We start from the raw sequence: 11,688 nt of genomic DNA on the forward strand, positions 1-11,688 counted from the left end.
CTTCTGGGTGCAATGTGCCTGCTACAGACCTGAACTCTTGGTGGAGGTTTTAGCTCCTTTCAGGTCTGCTGCTGTGTGCAGCTGCTGTGAGCAAGGAAAGCCATCCCTGACCTTTTGAAAGCATGACTTCCATCACTCATCTCTCACTAATTGCTGCTGTAGTTCATGGCCCCGCCTGGAAGGGAGAGCAGGACGAAACTGCCCTTGCGAAATATAAATTATTTTAATTACAGTCAACAAGCACTTAATGGGAAACACAGTGGGGAAAAAAAAATCCAGATGGCTTTTTTTAGCTGCATCTATAGAATTCACATTTTGGTTGTGGAAAAGCTGGGTGTGCTCCTGGGGGAGCTCTGGAGCTCACAAGGGTGCACTCCTGCTTCAGTGAGGACTGTTCCCTCAGAGAACAGGCAGGCTCACAGGTTTTGACAGATATAAGTATGAAAACGCTAAAAATGCAACCTAATATTTATAGAATTATAGAATCATAAATACTTTGTGTCAGAAGGCATCAATAAAAGTCATTTAGCCCATTTGGCTGTTCGTTTTTTTGGTGTTTATCTTTTTTATTCTTTCTTTTGCATTTTGTAGATCAGTATCAATATCAAATTTTTTTTTTTCTGCTGAGGTGCTGCAGCCAAGTAATAAAGTTCCCTGAAGGTTCATGATAATCTGGCTTCACACCACTGATACCTTCTCTTTGAAATGGTGACTTTCCTCTGTAGCAAGGTTCAGCAAGTCACTAAAGCCCTGGCTTGTAGTTCATTCCTATTAGACAAAGTTTTAAACACATTTCTTTACTGAAAGCCAAAGATCTGCATCAGTCTTGGCTGAATAGGGATTGATTTAAACTTGTGCATAAATACCTTGTGGAAGAAGGCTCATCCACAGAAATACCCAGCTGGAATTTCTCTTCATTTGTACTGATCTGAGTGAGGCACAAATTCCCTGCAGCCGGTGCTGCATGTGGGAGAAGAATCAGGTCCTGGGCATTTTAATTTTGATTGTCTTACAATACTAACACATATTTGTAGGACACTATCAGCCAAACTGTGCTGCAAAAATCGAGCCCTCAGCTGCCTGCAGCATATCCCTGTTCCATTATCCCACACCTCCTTCCCAAAAACAAGTATTTAAGTGTTCATTCCATCAAGCTATCAAGTTGGCTGAGCATCCTTCAGAGCTTTCCAACACACAATAGTGTGACCATCACTTTGTGTCTAATGTTTCATTAAAATGCCATCTATCCCCTCCACTTTCTTGGCTTCCCATCTTCCTTAATGAAAGGTTGCAGGATTTTCACTTCCAAATGGTTACTTTACCAATGACAAAAAAATAAGGAGGTAGGATCCTATTGTAAAATGCTCTGTGATTGTGATGGTGCAGAGGAAATTTGGCATCCTGTTCCCTGTAGTACCTCAAAAGCAGGAACATAATGAATGTATTATCCACCACAGTAGCCCCCTCATCTCATTTCTGCAGTTAGATGTGATATTTGGGTTTATGTTTGCCATTCCTTATGTCTCCCATACATAAGCACAGGAGCTGGGATTTGGCAGGTCACAACAGACACACCGAGCCCTGGCCTGGCTGACTTTCCTCCCAGGTATTAATTAATGGATCAGAAATATGAATCAGAATATGTGGATATGTAGGAATTTGTACAAACAGCTTCCTGAGCAGCACACAGAGCTGCTGTTTGTTCCTCCTCTTGCCTCTGTGCCCAGTAATGTTGTCCTGTGTATTCAAAGAGGATTTCTCATGGGCAATTACCTCCCCATGCTGTGCTTCCTGCCTCTCTCAGGAGCAAGCTGAACTCTGGTTTCTGAAAAATAGGCTTGTGGGAGATTCATTTTTTCCCCCCCAATCATTTCTGATCCCTGCCTCCCTTTTTATAGGCTTGGAAAGGCTACAGGCATTTATACTCTAACGTTTTCTTGTCGAATATTGTAGGTACCTGACTTTGCACATCTCTAATAAGTGGGCAGACATCTGAAAAGCTGCTCACCATTGCTGTGGGTTCATTGACATTTGGAAAATGGGCTTCTTTTTATCATCTCCAAAATGCCTTCCCCTGCAAACATCATACTTAGAATGATTTATTAGCCTTTCTGGAGATTTCTGGGGTTTAATGCCTGCAGGGGAATTTTCCAGGAGATTGCAAGGTTGTGGAAAGATTGCACAGGGATATATGTGCACCTGTATGTGCATAGATGTGTGTTTAGCACCACATCTGGCTAACAGCAAGAGGAAAAACCTTTTTTTAAGGTCTGCAAAGAGGAACTGATTTGAGAATAAATATTTTCACATCTCTGTCAACACTTAGGTCTGACTTTTTAGATTCAAGTGTGACTGAAGCACTTATAGCCTTTGTGCTGAATCCAGGCTCTTGCACAGCTGAATCAAGGCACCCAGGGAGTCTGAACAGGCTTCCCAAGGGGGAGTGCAGCTCTTCTCGACCTTCAGCAGCTCTGACTCCTCATCAGTGGAGCTTTGGTCTGAAATACTTGTTCTTTTACCCACCAAGGAGCAAACTCTGAGCTAAGGAGACGGCTGTTGAAAATTCAGATGCTTATCCATCAAAGTTGGAGGTATAAAAACAGTGACTCCCATATGTCTGTCCAGATTTCCTCCCCATTTCCCAGATGGAAATGCAGATGCTGTGCTGTGTTTCCAGAGTCAGCCCACGGAATCGAAAAAAAGACATATTTTGGGCCTCTGCAAACCCAAATACCTCCAAAAGTGTTGGTGTGTGCTCCCTCAAGACACATGTGTGCCTGTTTGCCCACACTGGCTGAGAGTATCTGTGTCTGAAAAGCTGGACAAGTGTCCAAAAGAGCAGAAAGGAAGCCAGCAACATGGGAAAAATGTCATTTGAGAACAAAGGATGAAATGTGGCACACGAGGCCAAGACAGGGCATTTTGATGAGCTTCTAGCACAATATTTACTTTTGTGACCAAGGAAAGGGCAGATTTAGCAGTTCCCTGTATGACTTGTGCTGCTGGGGTGACACAAAGAGGCAGAGTGTGATGGTGCAGCTTTTCCCTTTGAGCACCTCTCCAGCACCAAAGCATCACCCTCTGCACCACCCCTCGCTCCTGTGAACGCTTTCTTTAACCTTAACAGGATTTCCTGGCTGCTGCCTGGCACTCTTCTTCTTGAATCCTTTTGGAGATAATCAGGCTGATGTGTTAATCACATTTGTGCTGTTTTTAAAAATAGCGGGATAAAGTCTGAAAAGTGCTGAGCAGCACGAATCACCTGCAGCTTGTTTACAAGGGGAACAGAAAGGGAAGAGGTGCTGGGCAGCATAGCAAGTGGGGATGTCCAGGTGCTTGGCATTTGAATTAGAAAATAAGCTGAACTCTGATTATTCCCCTCATTGAGGTTTCCTTTGCCAGGGTGGAGGGTGAGCAGGGGAGAAAAGTTGTCTCAGCTTGATCACATCCAAGGATAAACACCCCAGGCTGATCCTCCCTGTGAGCAGGCTGTGATCTGTGGGATTTATGCTGCACATGATTAGCTGTGAAACAGAGAGGAAGTTTATTGCAGAGTGTCTGGCATGGGCTCGGGGAGTGAATTGATAAAGACGAGGTGTACATCATCAGCTTGGGTGGTCTTAATTTATAGAAACCCTGAGAGTCATCACTCAGTTCCACCCGTGCAGTTCTCCCTGCCACATCCTACCCTGTTTATAGGAATGAGTAAAAGGGAAGAACTGGTTAAGACATGCAAAATGCTCAGGTTTGAATGACAGTTTTTTCCTTGATGAGAGCTCTTACACCACAAACTAGCTGAGGCAGAGGTGTGCAGAATGAATTCATTCTCCAGCTTTCCTCCACTCAGAAAGTCTCTTGGGTGCAATATAAACCTCTCTCCCCAGTCACATAATTGGGTGCAAAAGTGGAAGGAAAAAGGCAATACACCTAAAATTTCCTAGAACTGTTGGTGCATATCACATGCTGAAATAATCACCCTTGATCTCAGTGAGTGCCTGCTCACAGGGGGGTTAAATCTGTTATTCTGACTTCACAGAATCACAGAATGACCAGGCTGGGAGAGACCTTCAAGATCATCGAGTCCAGCCCATCCCTAACACCTCAAATAGACCATGGCACATCCAGTCTGTTTTTAAACACATCCAGGGATGGTGACTCCACCACCTCCCTGGGCAGAACATTCCAGTGCTTTAGCACCCTTTCTGTAAAAAACTTTTTCCTAATATCCAACCTGTATTTTCCTTGGTGCATCTTGACTTCCAGGTGCATTTGGAGATGCTCAGAGAATAAATGTGCTGCAGATCCCTTTGTGCTGCCCTGGAGCACACACAGAGAAGGAAAAGGCTCTGGGTCTCCCTGGTGCTGTGCTGTCCCTCAGCCCCCTGTGCCCACAGTCTGGGTCTGGTGAGCTGGGCATGAGGGCACAAAGGGAGGATGTCAGGACAAACCCACAGTGTCCCTGAGCCACCAGCAGCAGCAGCTCGAGTCAGAGGAGCTCCAGATGCAGGAGATGCCCTTGGTGAGGAGGCAGTGTCCCTCCCTGCTGGTTTGGGATGTCTCTGCTAGGGAATGTCATCATTCTGGGCTGGCACATCACCTCTTGTTGCTCTGTAACACCGCCTGACACCAGAACATGTTCCCTTTCTGCTCTGCACGGGCAGCCCTGCTGCAGAAATGGCAATGCAAATGTCTCCCTGATAGTTTTGTCACAGCAGATCTGATCACATTTATCCAGTGTCATGCACACTCACATGCACACACTCAAAAACTTCTGCCTTGAGGCCTCAAAGCCAAACTCTGCTCTCCTCGTTAAAGAAACCCAGCAGGAAGTTGTCCAGAGTGCTTGTGTGTTAAGTGACCTGTTTTATTCAGTTTTATGGGCTGGCTGAGCTTTGTGGTACAAAAGCACTTGTGGCAGTGAAAAAAAAAACACTGTCTAGTGGTGTGCAGGGAACAGAGCTGGGAATCTGCCTTGGCCACAGACTGGCATAAATCACTTTGTGGCTCTGTGCCTTGGTTTGATAAACTTTCCCTATAGGTTTAGTTACTGCAGGCTTAATTAATCTGTTTGCCACGTCCTTTGGGATGAGGTGTGCTCAAATAACGTCAAGACAAGAGTAAGAGTCACTTAGAGAAAGGGCATCAGCAGCCATTTCTCAAACCTGAGCTTCCTAATTCCAGATCTGCTCCACAGATTTCCTGAGAGAACATGGGAGGTTTTAGGTGGCATCAGTTCCACAGGCTGAGCACTGCTGGACTTGTTGATGTGATTGCTTTTCTCAGTTTCCTTCCCTTCCTAAACAGAGGTTTGTTTGGTTTTTTTTAAGCACAGAGCTGTTCCAGACCCTGGGAGATGAAAGCCAGGCTGTGCCAGTCTGAGAAGGAGCTACCAGAGTTTGAGCCCCATTGCCAGCTTCTCCTCCTGACATCAAACCCCATCTACTCTCATTTGCTATGGCCTCCATATTTCAGAGGGTGACTAATTCCACTTCTCTGCCCTCTTCAGACCTGTAGTTCCCTTCTCACCTGTTTGAAGGTTTCATTTCATATGTGCTGTGGGAGGAATGGGTGACAGTCCCTTGTGCCAGGAGGCTGCTGGCAAGGTCCAGCTTCATTCAACAACTGGCCCCCATCTAAAAAGCTGTAAAATTAAATCAGGAGAAATCAAACATCCTGAAGGCAAGCAGGAAAAGCAGTTTGTCTTCCTGTGATATGGGCAACGATATCCAACTCTTTCTGATGTGCAGAAACAAAAGGTGAAAAGCATTCCCTGCTCAGAAGTGAGTTTCTTTCTTCTTTCTGATGGTGGATTTATGTCTGAATGTTCTCTGCAGTGTGAGGCCAAGTTCCAGGACCCTGTGCAAACCCAGCAGCTGGAGCTGATAGGAACAAGATTTTAGCTGAACTCTCACCCTTTGTTGATGTATTTAACCCGGTGTGACAGTGGTGATGCTGGAGAGAAGCACTGCCCTCCACACTGCAAAGCTGAGCATTAACAGCTGCTCAGCCTAATGCATCTTTATTTTCTGGAGCATTTTACGTAAAAAATTAAACATTAACAGCTGTTTGTGGGTGAATATGTATCAATTCCTCATTTGGCATAATAGCCCTGAAGGCCCAGTAAAACTTTTATCTGTCCCACTCAGTGACGTTACCAGGCTTACACAGATCTGAACCAGGGCAAGGAAGGGAACATTGTAATCAGGGGCTTATTGATTGCCTTAAAATAAACAAATAAAAGGGTTTGTGCAGTGGAAATGCATCCTTCTTGTCAGTCATTAGATGAGTCAGACTGACACTGAGTTTGGGACTCTCGGTCCATCAGGAGCCTTGCTGCAGCGAGAGGCTGAAGAGAAGCTGGTTCCAGGAGCACATCCCAGAATTTCCTGAGCTGTGGGAGAGGGTGGAAGGGATGTTTTGGGAGGTCAAACAGGGTGGCAACACCCAGTGTCCTGGAGGAATGTGAGGCAGTGTGGCTGACAGGCCCAGGGAAGCAGGGTGCACCTTCCCCTTCTTCTGCTCCCCTGCTCAACCTCAGGCGTGGGTGAAGCTGGGGTCTGACCCGGGCAGGGAACACAGTTAAACTGCACATTCCCACCTCAGCCTACCCTGACAGGTGTTACCTGCAGCCAAACACTTAAAGTTACTTCATCAGCCTCAGGTAACTTCACCAACTCTTCTCGAGGCTCATTTGTGGCTCTCAGAGCTGTTTCGTGGCTGCCTGAGTGGCACCACTGTCCCAGTGACGTGTTGGCCACATTTAAACTTTCCCTTGTGTCCATGGGGCTGTGGAATAGGCAACCCCTTCCAGTTTTTTTAGTCTCCTGCATTTTCTGAGTGTGTTTAATCCCATAGGAAGCAGGCCTTGCTCTTCTCTCATTAGTGGATATCTCTGTCTCCTTCACTCCTGTGCATGGGAAATGATGTCCCTTCTTTCCTTCCCTCCCCTCCTTGAGTTCAGAGAATGGTGGCTCTCAGAACAGAAAGTAGTCCCTGTTTCCTTGATAAAAACACAGATTAGATAAATCCCTCACCCCTTTGTTGGTGGTCTGACCCCAGGGAGATCCCAGGGTTGCTTCACTCGGCTGCTCCCCAAAGAACACACAGCTCTGTGCCTGGAGGGTGGCTTCCCCTTCTGGGGGTTCAGAGAGGCAGTTTGAGGCCACTTAGTTCAATGTTTAATTCTGTTATATCTAATTCCTGCTCATGCCCAGACTACTTTTGCACTGGCAAACTGGTAATTGTGTCAGATCTTAATGTATGGATATAGAGATAGACATCAAGCTGATGTGAATCATTGCATGCCCCTGAAATCAAAATTAGGAGCTGGCCAAGTGTTGCATAAGTCTGTGTTAGGCCCTTTATTTTGATTTAATTATTTTTTCAGGCAAATTGGGTAAAATCCTTCCTAGAGCCCAGGAACTGCCCTATTTCCCATTTTTCTCCTGTTTTTCCCTCACTGGGGCTGAGCCCTGTTAGTGCAGGCAGAGGAAGGGCAGGGCCCAGGGTGATGCTCACAACCTCTGTGGCCCAGCAGAGCTGAGGAGGAGCCCAGTAACGCTGCAGTAAAAGCTGCAAAATCCAGAAGTGCTGCAGAAAACAATAATGCTGAATAAATAAATAATAAAAAAGGCTCTAGAGCTGCTTTAGGAGATCACGACTGGAAAGATAACATGGGGCTGCTCTGCTTTATGAATTATCCTTGCTAATCGAATTTCCTATTTTGCGCCATTTCGCCTGGCAACATTGTGTGGATTTTTGCTTCTCATGTCCCCATGGAGCTGTCACTGTGGAATACACATTTCCACACTAACTGGGATCCTCTGAATTTTGCAGGGATCTCCAAGCTGCCTCAGCAGACCTTTTAAGTGAGCTTTTACTGCTGGGTGTGATCAGGCACACGGTGTGGCACAGCTCAGGTGAGCACAGGCTGTGTGGCTCCAAGTTTTACCTGGCACTTACACAGCTGAGCAGGGAATGAGGATGGAAAGCCCTGTCCAAAGCTCTCTGGTCTCCTGTCTGGCAATCAATGTTTTGGGGGAGCACGGGGTCAGACCAGGTCAGACTCTGACAGCAGTGACATGGGGAACTAATGAAAAAATGAGGTTGCAGCAACATCAAAAGATTGCTGCATCAAAGTGTAGTAATTACCAGAACAGGAGAGATTTGAAACATCTGATAGCTCCTTTATGAGATTACCAGTTATCAGAAAGGAAAAAAAAACCCAGAACTGAAAAACTCATGTGCAGAAAATGAGGCAAAGGCACAGAAATGGTAACATGGCAGCTTGGATCCTGCTCTCAGAAGCAGAGCATGGGTGAGACAAAGCCAGCAATGAAACACTAATAGAGACATTAGCAGTTCTTCCAGACTGGCAGAACCTCAAGGGTTTGTACATGTCTGATGGAAGGATTGTTCACTTAAAATCTGTTTTTCTATGAGGAGATGATCCTGGCATTAAATCCAGTCTCACCCCAAGGCAGCTGGGTGTTGCTGTCGCTGTGAGCAGGTGGAGCAGTCCCTGCTGTCCCACTGCAGGACAGCCCCACAGCTCTGAACCACAGCAGGAGATGACACAGGCTCACTGAGGAATAAATCCTCCAGAGGAGGCTGCAGACACTCACTGGAACCGGGCAAAACTGCGTTTATCACAGGATGTGCAGTTCTTATTCAAGGCAGGTGAGGCATTGATGATAACTTCCGAATGCAGAAACTTAATCTACATCCAGAATAGTTTTAATTAACACTCTGCAGCTACAAAAGGCAAAAAATCAGCAGATGATTTACCAGTTTGCTGTCAGCCCTTGGATGAGCCCAGGCTACAGAGATTTCCTCTGCTTTCTTTTTGCTGCTCGTGTCTGCTCCACCAAGTTGTCCTGTGCAAAGTGAAGGGATGTGACAGAAGTGAAGCTGTTGTCTGTCAAATTGTGCAGGGCATAAATATATTTCCCTCTTAAGTTCAGGAGAAAACACATATTGTGAAAATTACTGTTGTCATTTCACTATTGTTTCAGCTGCTCCCCTGCAATACCAAGTGCTAAACTTTAAGTTCAGTGACTGAGGGTGATAACGAGCACATAATTGTTAAATCTACAAGAAACAAAACATAAAAAACCAACAAAAACCAATAATCAAAAAACACACACACAAAAAAACCCCAAAAAACAAAAACCAAACAAAACCAAAAAACAGGGCAAAGTAGAAGAGGGGACGTGAGAATATTAAATGATCTCATCCTCCCATGCTTTAATGGAAATGAATCGAGGCTGCTAGACAGCTCAGGAAGGCAATTACAGGGAAATAATCTGCGGTGTTTAGTGAAGCGGTGATGTGGGGCATGCTGAACATGATGGATCTGGCTGCTGTTTCCAGTTAATAATAATGCACTTTTAGAAAAGGCGGTGCTGCACATGTTTGTGCTTTTGTGTCTGTTTGTGTAGTGGAAGAGCCAGCCAATTTTTTATTTATTTTTTTGTTCTCCTCTGGGAATTGCCTTGAACCCCGTGGCTGAAGTGGTTTGTAGCAGTGCAAGTTTCCCCTCAAGGCAAAGCTTCTGTAGGGCAGTGTTTGCTTTTGTGGAGATCTCAGCCTTTCCAACAATCCAGCTGCTGGAAAATTGTGCCTTAGGGAGCTGCTTGCTCTTTGGGAGTTGGGATGTGCCCTGCTTGATAGCCATTCTTGGCTGAAGTCCCTGATATAGGTCAGAACCAGCTGTGAAAAATAGAAACGTGTGTGCCTGGGAATAAATCCACTTATTAATAGAATCAACCAGGGAAAGACTTTTTTCCCTCTTCAGTTTCAGGTCCTGGTTTCTGCTGCAGGGCTCTGGAGGCAGCTGAACAAGCTGTAACAAAAGAGACTCTCAGAACTGAACTATTTACTGGGCTTGAAAAATGGGGTTAGATTTTCCTGCCCTTGGTCTCACTTGAAGCAGGAACAAACATCACCTGTAAGAAGGGCAGCTCAGAGGAGGACCTGCAGGTCCCACAACAAACAAACTCTCTCCTTTTGTAAGAAATGTGGAGAGGGACTTCATGGAGTGACAGGATGAGGGGGATTGGTTTAAAATTTACAAAGGGCAGGGTTGGATGGAGCATTGGGAAGAAATTCTTTGCTGTGAAAGTGCAGAGGGCCTGGCACAGGGTGCCCAGGGAGTGTCCAAGGCCAGGTTGGACAGGGCTTGGAGCAAGCTGGGATAATGGAAGGTTTCCCTGCCCAGGGCAGGGGTGGAATGAGATGAGATTTAATGTCTGTTCTGTTCTGTGATTCTATGATTCTACTTTTCTAATTTCTTCCCCAGTAGGCCCTAATCTAAAGGGATTTTTCAGACACCATCCCTTGTCAAGACACAGCCCAACCACCAGGCACCACTAATTTATTCTGCATTTCATTTGTGGGCTCTGTCAAGCTGTTCCAGACTCCAAAATACTCAGTCTGATTTCCAGGCCAAATACATTAGAATAAGCCCAGAGAAATGTAATAAAGACAAACACATTTAAATATTTATTTGGAATGAATGGAAAGAAATTCCAAACTCTGGAGATTTGCTTGTTGCTAATCATTTGCTAATAAGTCAGTCTGATGCAGGCTGAAAAAATTCTTCTCCCTATGTGACAGGCTTGTGTTCTTGTTTTTTATATTTTATGGAAGAGTCTTCTTTACCCCTAAAAACCTGGAAACCAGGTGAGGAGGGAAAGAAAGACTCAGATGATACCATGCAGCATCTCCAGAAGATGCATTTCAGTAAAGAGAATTCATGTTTCTATTGTCCAGAAATTTGCTTATGGATAATATTTGGTAAAATCTCTATCTCCATGTTTCATAATATCCAAGAAATGGAAAATAAAGCAGGATTTTATCCTAATTTTCTACAAAGGTATGTGTGAAATTAGTTTAGAGCTGGAGAGATGCTGCAGTGTTGGATCTTCACTGCCCCATGAACACCTCTGGGCTATAATTGCAGAGATGTGTCAGTCGTTCTAAGCCAGGCTCCTTTAGATTTTGACTCCTACAAGGGTAGGTAAAGGAAAATAAAATAGAACCATGAGGAGTGAATGGCTGTTTACAAGGAGTAAATGTGAAAAGAATTTCAAAAAGGAAATTAGAGGGATGAAAATTATACAGAAAATAAGTTTCAACTCAGTGCACACCTTTGGTGGGAAGAAATGCAAGTGTGGATTTTGAGACTGCCATTAATTTTCTTTTCTTAGCATTTCAGAACACCACTTTGCAACATCTCAGTCCTAAAATGCCCACCTTTAAAAATTAACCTTCATCAAAAATATTTTTTGAATCATTAGGAAGTGAAGCCAAATTTCTAAAGGAATATCAGATATTGGCTGGTGAAAAAAAGGTTCCATTTTTATTTCATCAAACACAACTCAAAGTTAAATACATAAAGATTTTACATAACTTTTTTTTCCCCCTCCTGCCTTTCAAGAAAACTGCAAGGTTCAGATGGCATTGATTCTTTAACATCCATATTATTCTTCTGATCTGGAAGTGTAAAGGTTAAAAGAATTCATTTTTCATCTGGATAAGTTTTCTGTGGAGATTTATTTCACACTGAAAAAAAAAAATAAAGGAAAAGGCAGATGTGCTAAAGAATATTCTGAGCCACTGGTGGAGGTGGAGAGAAGAGAGAAGAGAGAAGAGAGAAGAGAGAAGAGAGGGGAGAGGGGAGAGGGG

This window comes from Parus major, chromosome 20 (genome assembly GCF_001522545.3).
Source record: "Parus major isolate Abel chromosome 20, Parus_major1.1, whole genome shotgun sequence".
In the NCBI taxonomy this organism is placed as follows: domain Eukaryota; kingdom Metazoa; phylum Chordata; class Aves; order Passeriformes; family Paridae; genus Parus; species Parus major.